The sequence below is a fragment of the Aotus nancymaae genome, unplaced genomic scaffold (assembly GCF_030222135.1).
Source record: "Aotus nancymaae isolate 86718 unplaced genomic scaffold, 86718_ANA_hifiasm-v0.15.2.pri h1tg000088l, whole genome shotgun sequence".
Lineage (NCBI taxonomy): Eukaryota > Metazoa > Chordata > Mammalia > Primates > Aotidae > Aotus > Aotus nancymaae.
The window spans coordinates 16661426-16676007 of NW_026988503.1; the positions used below are offsets into that span (position 1 = coordinate 16661426).

The 14582-nt window shown below is 36.7% G+C and overlaps 1 protein-coding gene and 1 non-coding gene across 4 annotated transcripts in view; one reads left to right on the plus strand and one right to left on the minus strand.

Moving 5' to 3' along the window:
- MYCBP2 (MYC binding protein 2) overlaps positions 1-14582 on the minus strand; it is a 279351-nt gene that overhangs the window by 256590 nt on the left and 8179 nt on the right. The gene's annotated exons all lie outside the window — the stretch shown is intronic.
- LOC135271641 (U4atac minor spliceosomal RNA) lies at positions 5361-5486 on the plus strand. The gene has a single exon (XR_010339765.1). It is a non-coding gene; the product is annotated as a U4atac minor spliceosomal RNA (small nuclear RNA).

A 14582-nucleotide genomic window follows, 5' to 3' on the forward strand; every position in this document is an offset into this window, starting at 1 on the left:
ATAAGCCAGGCAAAGAAATATGAATATGGCATGTTTTTACTCATATGCGGAAGCTAAAAAAGTTGATCTCATAAAAGTATAGAAGAGTTGGAAAGCAGCCAGAAGTTGGTTAATGGATGCAAAATCAGAGCTAGAAAGTAGGAGTAAGTTCTTGTGTTATATAGCACCACAGGGTGACTATCATAAACAACAATATATTATACAACCTCAAACAGCTGGAAGACAGGATTTTGAATGTTCTAAACACAAAGAAATGATACAATGATAAATGTTTGAGGTGATAAATATGCTAACAGTCCTGATTTGATCATTACACTTTGTAAACATGTATCAAAATATCATATTATACACCATGAATATGTACAATTATTTGTGAATTAAACATATAACAAATTTTTTTTTAATTGCATTTTAGGTTTTGGGGTACATGTGAAAAACATGCAAGGTTGTTGCATAGGTGCATACGTGGCAGTATGATTTGCTGCCTCCCTCCCCTTCACCTATATCTGGCATTTCTCCCCATGCTATCCCTCCCCAACTCCCCACCCCCCCGCTATCCCCCCTCCCCCCCAACAGACCCCCGTGTATACTGCTCCCCTCCCTGTGTCCATGTGTTCTCCTTGTTCAACACCCGCCTATGAGTGAGAATATGTGGTGTTTGATTTTGTGTTCTTGTGTCAGTTTGCTGAGAATGATGGTTTCCAGGTTCATCCATGTCCCTACGAAGGATGTGAACTCCTCGTTTTTAATGGCTGCATAATATTCCATGGTGTATATGTGCCACATTTTTCCTGTCCAGTCTATCATCAATGGGCATTTGGGCTGGTTCCAGGTCTTTGCTATTGTAAACTGTGCTGCAATGAACATTCGTGTGCATGCGTCCTTATAGTAGAATGATTTATAATCCTTTGGATATATGCCCAGTAATGGGATTGCTGGGTCAAATGGAATTTCTATTTCTAGGTCCTTGAGGAATCGCCACACTGTTTTCCACAGTGGTTGAACTAATTTACACTCCCACCAACAGTGTAAAAGTGTTCCTATTTCTCCACATCCTCTCCAGCATCTGTTTTCTCCAGATTTTTTAATGATCGCCATTCTAACTGGCGTGAGATGGTATCTCAATGTAGTTTTGATTTGCATTTCTCTAATGACCAGTGATGATGAGCATTTTTTCATATGTTTGTTGGCCTCATGTATGTCTTCTTTTGTAAAGTATCTGTTCATATCCTTCGCCCATTTTTGAATGGGCTTGTTTGTTTTGTTCTTGTAAATCTTTTTTAGCTCGTTGTAAATTCTGGATATCAGCCCTTTGTCAGACGGGTAGGCTGCAAAAATTTCTTCCCATTCTGTTGGTGGCCGATTCACTCTATTGACTGTTTCTTTTGCCGTGCAGAAGCTGTGGAGTTTGATTAGGTCACATTTGTCTATTTTGGCTTTTGTTGCCAATGCTTTTGGTGTTTTGGTCATAAAGTCCTTGCCTACGCCTATGTCCTGAATGGTTTTGCCTAGGTTTCCTTCTAGTGTTTTTATGGTGTTACGTCTTATGTTTAAGTCTTTAATCCATCTGGAGTCAATTTTAGTGTAAGGTGTCAGGAAGGGGTCGAGTTTCTGCTTTCTGCATATGGCCAGCCAGTTTTCCCAACACCACTTATTGAACAGGGAATCCTTTCCCCTTTGCTCGTTCTTTTCAGGTGTGATGCCTCCCGCTTTGTTCTTTTTGCTTAGAATTGACTTGGCTATGCGGACTCTCTTTTGGTTCCATATGAAGTTCAAGGTGGTTTTTTCCAGTTCTGTGAGGAAGGTCATTGGTAGCTTGATGGGGATAGCATTGAATCTGTAAATTACTTCGGGCAGTATGGCCATTTTCACGATATTAATTCTTCCTAACCATGAACATGGAATGTTTCTCCATCTGTTTGTGTCCTCTCTTATTTCGCTGAGCAGTGATTTGTAGTTCTCCTTGAAGAGGTCTTTTACGTTCCTTGTTAGTTGTATTCCTAGGTATTTTATTCTCTTTGTAGCAATTGTGAATGGCAGTTCGTTCTTGATTTGGCTCTCTTTAAGTCATATAACAAATATTTTTAAATAAAATGAAATAAATATAAAACTAGAGCAAAAATTGTCAGAAAAAAGTAAAAGCACAAATTATCAATATGAGAAATAAGAAAGGAGACATCACTACAAATGATGCCCATAAATTTGACAAATAAAATGGATAAATTCCTTGAAAAAATATAACTTGTCAACATTGAACAAGGGAAGAAATGTAATATATGAATAGTCTGCTATATATTTAAAAAAAAAAAAAAAAAAGGATCCCTAATCAAAACCTATCCACAAAGAAAACTCTAGGTTCAGATGGCGTTGCTGATGAATTCTTCCAAATACTTTAAAAATTCACTGGTAGGTTCTTTCCAACATTATCAATCTCAGACTAACTCTTTCAGATAATACAAAAAGAAGAAACATTTCCCAATTCATTTTATAAGACAGGCATAACTCTGATATCAAAATTTGAAAAAAAAAATTTCAAAATACAAAAATTTCAGACCAGTATTTCCTATGAACACAGAAGCAAAATACTACACAGCCAAAAAGTAGAAACAACCCAAATGCTCACCAACTAATGAATATATAAAATGTGTTTCTTCCAAATAAGAGAACATTGTTTACCTATGAAAAAAGAATGAAGTACTGACTCATGCTACAACATGGACGAACATGCTAAGTGAAAGAAACAATGGCAACAGAAGTTAACAAATTGTATCATTCCATTTAGATGTAATGTCTAGTTAGTCAAATTCATAAAAACAGGAAGTAGTAGTTGCCAGAAACTGACAGAAAGGAGAAAAGAAAGTGATTGCTAATAGCTTTGGGATTTATGGAGTCACAAAAATGTTCCAGTTGTATAAAACTGAAAATTATTAAGTTGTATACTTTAAAAGGGTGAATTTGTGGTATGTGAATTACCTCTTTTATTAAAAAAAAAAAAAAGACAGCCATTTACCTAAAAATAATTTCTATGTCTAACAATATATAGAAAGGATAACTACACAATTAACATAATTCAATAACAGAACAAAACATATGATCCACTTCAACAGAAATAGAAAAAATATTTTTAAAACTCAACAACCATTAGTGATAAAACTCCTTGGTGAACTAGGAACAGATTTTATTTAATCTAATGAAGATTATATACAAAAAAAAAAAAACCCTACTTTAAACAGTGTATTCAAATATATTTTGAATGTTGAAAAATTAAATATTTCCACTAAGTATGGGGGGAAAATGCAAGGATTTATACTATCACTATTTCTATTTACACTATATATGAGGTTAATAAGTGACCAAATGAAATAAAAGTCATAATGGTTGAAAATTAAAAGTAAAGCATTTTTTATTTGTAAATAATTACATTTATAGAAAATACAAAATAATCCACAAATAAAGAATAACAAGTGAATTATCAAGGTCACTGGATACAAGACCAATTTTTAAAAATCAATCTATGAAGCACCTTATGTAAACTCAAGTTTTCTATAGAAGCCCGACTTACTCTCCTGTGTAATTAATGTAATGATACTCCCATCATGTTCAAGCATCAATGAATGAATTAGGGAGGACTAGTTTTCTGATTACTAAGGAGAAAACTTTTATTTACTTAACCTAGACTGCTAATTAGTAATAAGAAAGAGATTTTAACAATTCAACTTGATTTAGGGGAGAAATGCAAATAAATTTCTTATATGTAGCTTCAGTCTCTTGATCTTATTTGGAAGTCTTCACATAGGGGGTGGCTATAAATAAAGCTACTTTGGCAATTGGCAGAGCAGGTTAAGGAAAAAAAAAAAAGAGGGTAGGGGAACATGGAGGGGAACATGAGTGAGGGAAGAATGACAATCTACTCATCCCAGGCCTCAGAGAACCACAAGGGAAAGGAGAGTGAGCAAATAACTAGGCACACAGAGATACAAAGCACCCTGAGTGAGAACAGAAGAACTACGCAACAGAAAGACACCCAAAGAGACTTCAGATGGTGGGATCCTTGGAAAGACTGTAACAAGAATATGTTTATCAAATTTAAAGAAAAGACTCTCTCTAAAATATCTGCAGGAAATGGGAAACAACCAAGCATATTTGAAAAAAAATCAAACTAGACTAAGAGTACAGAATTTAGAGCCAAATGACTTGGGTCCAAATGCAGGCTCTGTCATTTACTAGCACTGTGATCTTGGCAAAGTTACTTTAACCTCTCTGTGCCTCAGTTCTCTCATTTATACAATAGGGTAAAAACAGTACCTCTCCCATTGGATGATGACATACTTAGAATTATGTCTGGTATTTAGTAAGTACTAAACACATTTTTATTATTATTCCCATGCAAATTTCAAATGTCTACATTGGTTTGGGTTTCCCCAGAAGTAGACCTCAATTCAAGAATTCAAGTGCAGCAGTTATTTTGAGAGGTGATCCCAGGAAAAACATCAGTAGGGAAAATCAAAAAGTGAAACAGGGAAGAGAAGGAAGTCAAGAAAGGACATATTATGAAGCCAGTTACCCTGATGGGCAACTAGAGCTTGATCCAGTGAACTCTGGTAGAGAGCAGAAAACGTGGCTCAGCTATCCTAAAGGCAAGTGAGACAAAGGTATTTATCTACCAACTCCCCATCCAGCACTGGTGGAAAATTTTTCTGAAGGCATTAACTGTCTGGTGTGTGTGGGTTGCCCTGCACACAGATCAAGCATGTTTCTTTTCAGGCAGATAGTCATAGATGTTTGCAGAAGACAGTACGCAAATGGATGCCAACGGGATATGACTAGGAAACTAAGAAAATCTGCTACAGGTATCTAATCCAAAAGATAAATTAATTATTTTTCTCCTTCCTTAAGCTAATGCTTTCCAACTTTGCCTTTAAACACCAATTTCTAAATACTCCCATGTCCATCCTCACTTTCCCACTGAAATGTGACTTCTCCCTGCCTCCTGGAAAAAGGAGTGGGTGAGTGTTGGTTCATTATAATTTCTTATTGCCAACCTCAAGAACCCATCTCAGACTTCAGTTTCACTGGCCTACAGGAAAAGAGGCAGTTTGTGAGTGGCAGTAAGTTCATGGGATTGAATATACTGAATATAATGTATCTGAGCAGGACTGAGAGAATCCTAGTAGTAGACTTTTCAAAATACAGGCTAGAGCTTAAGGAAAGAGGTTTTACCTACAAACCACAGACCAGAAAGTCAAATGCATATCTGAAATCATAAGCCTGAGAGAACCAAAGAAGAAAATTCAGAGAGAAGAAAATCAAGAATGGACTCTTGAGAAACTAGCTCTTCCTCCCTTTCTGTCTAGATGAAAACCATCCTTTTCTCGGGGCTGCGCTACCGTCCAATGAGTGCATAGTGAGGGCAGTACTGCTAACGCCTAAACAACACACCCGCGTCAACCAGAGCTTTGCTTTACCTTGGTGCAATTTTTAGAAAAATGAAAACCCATTTTTCCAAGGTAAGAGAAAAAAAAAGAAAGTCATTATTATATTTGTCCTTGAGATCTAGTCACCTGCTAAATATATCATTAAATCCACCTGTTCCGTATATTCCCATTGCCTTTTCTCAGCATTTATTTTACAGAACCACTGCAATGGCCTCTTTAAAGGTAGCCCTGCTTTGGAGATCTGCTCCTTTTCATTCACTCTCTATAATGCTACTAGAGATTATCTTTATAAATTGGAATTTTAACTCTACCATTACATTGCTTGAAAACCTATGATTGGCAAGGTGCAGTGGCTCACGTGTGTAATCCCAGCACTTTGGGAGGCCAAGGCAGGCAGATCACGAGGTCAAGAGATCCAGACCATCCTGGCCAATGTGGTAAAACCCCTTCACTACTAAAAATACAAAAATTAGATGGGCATGGTAGAGAGTGTGCCTGTAGTCCCAGCTACTTGGGAGGCTGAGGCAGGAGAATCACTTTAATCTGGGAGGCGGAGGTTGCAGTGAGCCAAGGTCGTGCCACTGCACTCCAGCCTGGTGACAGACCGAGACTCTGTCTCAAAACAAACAAACAAATGAAAAAAACCTATGATTGTTCCATACTATTTTCAAATAAAGCAATACATTGAAAATAATAACCTAGTCCTAACATACCTTTCTAGTCACATCTCCTACCCCCTCATTCTCATCCACCTAGTCCCCTACATTTTAGTTATTTCCAAGATTTCTGTTCTGAACTTCTTTGACTTTTATCCCTGAATTCACGATGTAGCTCCAGCAACTATTATCACCTACTCAGGAGACAGCAAACTACAGTCTACATGCCAAATATAGCTTCCTACATATCTTTGTAAATAAAGTTTATTGGAACACAGCCATGCTTATCCATTTATATATTGTCTGTGGTTGCTTTCAAACTAAAGAACAGAGATGAATAGTTGCAACAGAGACTCTAAGGCCCATAAAGTCTAAATTATTTACTATCTGGTCAAATAAACATGTCATATATATGATCACAGACACATATGATATCAAAGAATATCACATGTGTATAACTGGATTCCCAGAAGGAAATAAGAAATTGGGTCTGAAATAATATTTGAGGAAATAAAGACCAAAATTTGCAAGTTAAATAAAAATTAACATCACACAGATCTAAGAACCTCAATGAATACCAAGCAGGACACACACACACACACACACACACACACACACACACACACGCTTAGGTACGATACAGTCAAACTGCTAAAAATCAAAGATAAAAAGGAAAAACTTTTTAAAAAGCCAGATAAGAGAGTTCTGGTTCCAGTACGTTGGCATAAACCCAAAAACAGCCTATCTTCCCCACTGTTTATAATCACTTTGGGCAAAATTTTTAAAATGACAAAAAAGTACTTTTGGACTCTGAAAAACAAATAAAAGCAAATTCTGGAGAGGAGTCAAAACTTGGAAAAGTGATCCACAGAAGAGTAAATTTCCCAGTTTGGTTGTTTTTCTCCTTTCACTAACAGCTTTGCCTGAAGGCCAGAAAGCGATCACTGCATGACAGGGCCACAACCCAGAAGTGAAAACTCTAAGTTAAAACTCTGTCTTTCTGGCCAGAGGAACTGAGAAAAGAAACTCATATGATAAAGAAATGTGCAGGAAGTCCTGAAAAAGAGAAAGATACAGAAAGGGATCCCCTAAACAACAAAAAACACAACATTCTCCAGAGAATTATAATAAACCCCCGAGTTTACAAAATATAACATTAACCATATCCAAGATATAATCCAAAATTCTTACAATGCAAAACACAAGAAAAATGTGAACAACTTAAAAGATGCCAACCCTAAGACAATGTACATGTTGTAATTATCCAACAATGACTGGAAAGCAACCACTATAAATAAGCTCCATCGAGGAAAGACAAGGACAACTGAATGGAATGGAAAGAGATTCTCAGCAGAGAAAGAGAAGTTATTTAAAAAAAAAAAACAAATTAAATGTTAAAAAAAAAGTTCACTGGTTGGGCTCAATAAGAAAATGGAGATGAGAGAAAAGAGTCTGTGAACCTGAACACGTATTAATAAAAAATAAGCTTATCTGAAAAACAAAGAGAAAAAAAAAATTGACAGGAGGAGAACTGAACAGTTTGAGGCCTGTGGGACAATTTCAAACATTTTATCATAATTGCCACTAGAATCCCGAAAGGTAAGAAGAAAGACACAATGGTAGAAAACAACGTAAACTTGGTGAAAGTCAAAAATTTACAGATTCGAGAAGGTCAGTACTCTCCAAAGAGGTTAAACTCAAAGAAAATGACTAAACACACATCAAATTAAACTGTTGAAAACCAAAAACAAAGAAAAAATTCTTGAAAGCAGCTAGAGAAAAATGACACACTACATAGAGGGGAATAAGGTTTACATTACAAAGATTTTTCACCAGAAATCAGAGAAGTGAAAAGAGAGTGAAACAGCCTGATTAAGATGCTCAAGGAAACAAGAATCTACTCAGAATTCTACATCCACCTAAAATATCCTTTAGGAAAGAAAGTAAAATAAACACGTTCTCAAAGAAACACAAAGAGAATGTAACCCCAGCAGACTGATCTGCAAGAAAAGCTAAGGCAAACATTAAGCTGAAAGGAAATGCTGCATCTTCAGGAATGAAGAAAGAGCAATAGAAATAATATATAGGAAAGCACAAAACACTACATTTTTCCTTTAAGTTCTATAAAATACATATGACTGCCAACAGCAAAAACTGTAACATTGTTTGGTGAGGTTTGCAAAGTACAGCATGCATGACAACTGTTAAGACAAAGGTCGGGTCACGGGCGGGGAGAGAATAAAAGGATCTGTATGGTTGCAAGGTTTCTGTGTTTTAGGTGAATTAGTAGGCTAATACGTAAGTAGCCTGTAAAAGGTTAGGTAGGCATACTGTAATCCCTAGGGCATTAAAAAAAATACAAAGAGATATCGCTGAAAAGACCAAGAGATCAAGTAAAATGAAATACTAAAAAATAATCCAAAAGAAAGCAGAAAAGGAGGAAGAGAGGAACAAAAAGAGAGGAACATAAGACAATAAAGTGGCAGATCTACCACTATTAATATGGTAGACATGTCAACAATTAATCATATTAAGTGTTAATAATCTAAACACTCCAATTGAAAGGCAAAGATTGACAGTGGATTTCTTTTTTTAAAAGAGCAAGATTCTATACTAATTACCTACAAGGAGAAACTTTAAATATAAAAACATAAACATCCAAACAACACTTATCATTCAACTTTAACTGACATTTATAGAACTTTAAGTCCAAAGATGACCAAACACATTCTTTTCAAGTGTGTATAATACAATCACCAAGACAGAACATATCCTGGGCAATAAAACAAATCTCAATAAATGTAAAGATCAAAATCATACAAACTGCATATTAGAAAGTAGTAACAACATATTAATATGTGAGAAAACACTATATCTGAAAGTTGTAATAATTCTAAACAATCCATAGGTCAAAAATAAAATCACAAAGAAAATTGGAAACTAATTTGAGCTAAATGACAAATATACAGAAATCAAAATTTGTGGGATGTAACTAAAGCACAGCCTAGAAAAAAATTCATAGCTTTGAATATATGTACTGGAAGAGAAATGTAAAATCAACGACCTAAGATTCCACCTTAAGAAATTAGAACAGCAAAGTAAACTTAAACAAAGTAAAAAGAAATAAATTACCATGATGATTGAAAAGCCAATGAAATAGAAAACAGATCAATAATAGAGAAAATTAACAAAGCCAAAAGTTGGTTCTTTGGACTGCATGCAAAGAAATGAATCTAGAAACAAATTTTACACCCTTCACAAAAATTAACTCAAAATGGAAAACGGACTTTATATGTAAAACGCAAAACTATAAAACTCTTAGAAAACAACACAGGAGATAACCTAGATGATTCTGGGTATGGTAATGACTTTTTAGATACAACAACAAGGTACGATCTATAAGAAATCATTAATAAGCTGAACATTAAAATTAAAATCTTCTGCTCTGCAAAAGACAATGCCAAGAGGATAAAAACATAAGGCACGAATTGGAAGAAAATATTTGCAAAAGACACATCTGATGAAGGACTGTTATCCAAAATACCAAGAACTTTCTCCCTTTTTTTCCCATCTCCTCAGTTATATCCTCACAGAATACCAAGAACTCTCAAAACTCTAACAATAAGAGAACAAACAATCCAATTAAAAATGGGTCAAAGACTTTAACAGCTTACTGATCAAGATATATATTGATGGCAAATAAGCATATGAAAAGATGTCCCACATCATATGTCATCAGAGAAACGCAAATTAAAACAACAATGAGATTCTACTACATCTATCAGAATAGCCAAAATCCAGAACACAGACATCAAATGTTGGTGAGGATTTAATGCAACAGGAACTCTCATTTATTGCTGGTGGAAATGAAAAATGATACAGCCACTTTGTAAGACAGTCTGGTGATTTCCTACACAAACTAAACATACGTTTAGCACATGATCCCACAATTACTCTTCTTGGTATTAATCCAAAGGTGTTGCAAATATGTCCACTAAATTTAACCATTCCCCAATATACGTGTACTTCAAAACATCATGCTATGCATTATAAAAACATACAATGTAATTTGTCAATTTCTAAAACAGAAAAAAAAATTTATGTCCACACTAAAACCTGCACACAGATATTTACAGCAGCTTTATTCATAACTGGCAAAACTTGGAAGCAACCAAATTGTCCTCCAAATTTGCCAAATGGTAGGTGAATAGATAAATAAATTGTGGTACATCTAGATGATGGATTGTTCAGTGGTAAGAAATGAGCTATCAAGCCACACACACAAAAAAATAATTAACCTAAATGCATATTACTAAGTCAAAGAAACCAATCCGAAAAGGCCACATACTGTATGATTTCAACTATATGACATTCTGGAAAAGGCAACCCTATGGAGACAGTAAATGATTACTTGAGGTTGAGTGGCAGAGAAACAAGATTAGGTGGAGCACAGATGATATTCAGGGTAGTGAAAATATTCTGCATGACACTACAATGACAAATACATGTCATTATACATTTTTCTGAATTCATAACATGGATAACCTAATGTAAACTCTGGACTTGAGGGTGATTGCGGTATGTCAGTGGAGGTTCAACAATGGCCACAAAAGTGCCACTCTGTTGGAGGATGTTGATATAGATGAGGCTATGCATGGGTCGGGGAAAGGGATATACGGAAAATTTCTGTACCTTCTTCTCAATTTTGCTATAAACTGAAAACAGATCTTTAAAAAAAAATTTTTTTTAAAGGAAGGAGTTATTACCATAGATCCCATAGACTTTAAAGGATAATAAAAGAATGCTATGGATAACTGCATGCTAAAAACTTCAACAACTTAAATGAAATGAATGAATTTCTCCAAAAAAATACAAGTTACCAAAATCGGCATGAGTAATAACAGAAAATCTGAATAACCCTCTATCTATTAAAGAAAGTGAATTTGTCAAAAGCTTCCCTAAAATAAAATTCCAGGACTAGATGGTGCAACTGGTGAATTCTATCAAACATTCAAGAAGAAATAACAACAATCTTATGCAAACATTTTAAAAATTGGGTAGGATTGGGTAGGGCAGGATTACTATGTAACTCACTTTATGAGACAAGGATAACTAATACTAAAACCTGACAGAATTATCAAGAAAAGAAATAAAAAAGATTACAGATCAATTTCCCTCATGAAATAAACCTGAAAATTCTTAGCAAAATATCAGCAAGTCAAATTCAGCAATACATTCCATATACAATGGTTTTATCCCAGGAATGCAAAGCTGATTTAACATTCAAAAATTAATATAATTCAATTTTCCTTTTGTTCTCTTAGTATATGATCATTTTAACAGGTAGAGAAAAAGCATTAGACAAAACTCAATACACATTTATGATTAAAAACTATCAGCAGGCCAAGTGTGATGGCTCACGTCTGTAATCCCAGCATTTTGGGAGTCCAAGGGAGGTAGATCACCTGAGATCAGGAGTTTAAGACCAGACTGGCCAACATGGTGAAACCTCGACTCTACTAAAAATACAAAACTTAGCTGGGCATGGTTGGTGTGTGCCTGTAATCCCAGCTACTCAGGAACCTGAGGCAGGAGAATCGTTGAAACCTGGAAGGTAGAGGCTGAAGTGAGTCAAGATCACACCACTGCACTCCAGCCTGGGTGACAGAGCAAAACTCTGTCTCAATAAAATAAAATAAAAAATAAAACATAAAATATAAAAACTATCAGCAAGGTTGGAATAGTAGGGAATGTCTTCAAATTGCCATTGAAACATCTACAGCTAATTTCATACTTAATGATTTAAAAAAACTGTAAGATTAATTTGTAGTTGTTTTTCTCCCAGATTAGAAACAAGGAAGAATGAGGCTTCTCTAATTGGAATAAAGTAAGGGCTAAGGGATAGGGAACCTAGAGATCAGAAAGAAAGACAATATTTACACAGACCATCCCAAGGAATTTACAAAACTATTAAAATTAATAAATGAGCTTAACAAGATCAGAGATATAAGATTAATATACAAAAGCAACTGTACTGTTATATATTAATATCAAACAACTGAAACTAGGAAAAACTAAACTAGTTACAGTAGCACTAAAAACCATAAAATGCCCAGATCAAGCAGTTCATGCAGTCTGCCCCCAAGAATGATCCATCACCTAGGGAAAGGTGGCTCTCTTCAGCCAAAGGCAATGCTCATAGAGGAACTAGGCAAGAGTCTGTAGCCAACCGATGTTCCCAGCATTTGTGGGGAACTGAGCACATCAGTGCCGGGCAGGGGCTCTGGGTTCCACACTACAGCATTCACTGTATCCGCCTATTATACAATTGGGATTCACTTGCTTCAAATAAGGCATGGAAAAAGTTCCTCCAGAATTATGGTGAGTGTCATTTCCTGGAGAAACTTTCCAGAGGAAGGAAAGTGGGTCAAACCATAGCCCCAGCCACAACATATGGTAAAATTGATACCAACAACTCTTCTCTACTAGCCATTCTAGATTCCTTTAATCTTTGGCTAGTATTTCTGGTGGCTGACTTCAGGCACCAGGCCTTTCTCATGTTCATTTACTACAAACGAGTACCAAGAGACACCCACAGATCACCTGTGTGCCAAACCTCCATGCTCCATTGTGGAACACAGCCCTAGCTCCTCCCCATAAACCAGGACATTAACTCTGCCCAAATGGTACTTTATTTACAAAAGGAGCCCCAAATCCCAGTGGCAGCTGTAGCTTAAAGTATAACAGGATTCTTATATGACACTCTGTTGGAAATGTTTCTCTTCTGAGAACAAGGATCTTTTAACTCCCAGTGATCAGAGCTACAGAGATGGGAAGCACAAACTGCCCGGGTGGATCACAGAGTAAGGCTAAGAGGAGCCACTCCCACTTTCATGTGTTCTTCCTACTAAGGACACTGGAAGATGGGCACCTCACCCTTGCAGGGTATCACACCCAAGCTCCAGGATCACATCATCAGTTGTGCCATCAAAAGACTGTTTTACTGCTCATTTTCAACTCATCAGCTTCTGGATGGTGTGGTGCAAGATGGGACAAATGATTATCCTATGCTATAAAAGTGGGTCCCAGCCAGGCGTGGTGGCTCATGCCAATAACCCCAGCACTTTGGGAGGCCGAGGTGGCTGGATCACAAGGTCAGGAGTTCGAGACCAGCCTGGCCTCAAACTCTGTAAAACCTCATTTCTACTAAAAACACAAAAATTAGCCGGGCATGTTGGCACATGCCTGTAATCCCAGCTACTCAGGAGGCTGAGGCAGGAAAATTCCTTGAACCCGGAAGGCAGAGGTTGCAGTGAGCTGAGATCATGCCTTTGCACTTCAGTCTGGGTAACAGAGCAAGACTTCATCTCAAAAAATAAATAAAATAAAATAAAATAAATAAAAGTGGATCTCTTCGTTCCCTGTGCTAGAGGATCGAACATCCTGCAAGCCCTCAAACAGTAGGGCTGGTGAGACCCTACTGGAAAGACAAATTCATACCCAGAATATGTTTCAAATCCAATCAGAATGAATCATAGTCCTTTCCACAGTATAAGGACTGGTTGGCCTGCTTAAAGGATGGTTGGTCTCTGCTGCTGTCAGGCTGGATATTCAGCAGCAGCAGTTGCTAGATCAGCATTGGTGAATGAAAAGCCTTTTATTGGGCCCCATGCATAGCCACCATCAGTAATTTTTCCATGAACTCATAGGCCAAAAGAAATATCAAATAGTAGTATTTATTAAGTAGTTAGATCCAAATAATGGGAATTTATGTCATAACAAATGAGTAGACATTTGAAAAAATAACACATATAAATGGGAAGAAAAAATATTTGTATTTCATTCTTAAAAACTACAATTACTGGGCCGGGCACAGTGGCCCTCGCCTGTAATCCCAGCACTTTGGGAGGCTGAGGTGAGCAGATCACGAGCTTAGGAGTCCAAGACCAGCATGACCAATATGGTGAAAACCTGCCGCTACTAAAAATACAAAAATTAGCAGGGCACGGTGGCACACACCAGTAATCCCAGCTATTCAGGAGGCTGAGGCAGGTGAATCACTTGAATCCAGGGAGGTTTCGGTGAGCAGAGATCGCGCCACTGCACTCCAGCCTGGGTGACAGAATGAGACTTTGTCTCAAAAAAAAAAAACTACAATTACTTGATAATAGTTCACGTGTGCCTTTTAGATGCAGAACAACTTCTTAAACTTGGAATGAGGCTGAACACGCCACCCTCCTTTCCTGTTTCACACTGATTTTTGCTCAGTGGTTGATCTGTACTGCAACTACTAAAAATCCAACCCTGCAAAAATATGACGTCATTAATGTAGCATGACCTAACGTCAAAACTGTGAACTACCTCAAGCTAGTAGTTTGTGACAGACATTGCTGTGCTTCCTTTAAAATTCTGAAATATCCCACAGTATTCTTGTGTGTCCACGGTGGTGTTTTGGGGTGCCTCGGTGCAGTTTGGGAACGTACGTGTGTTT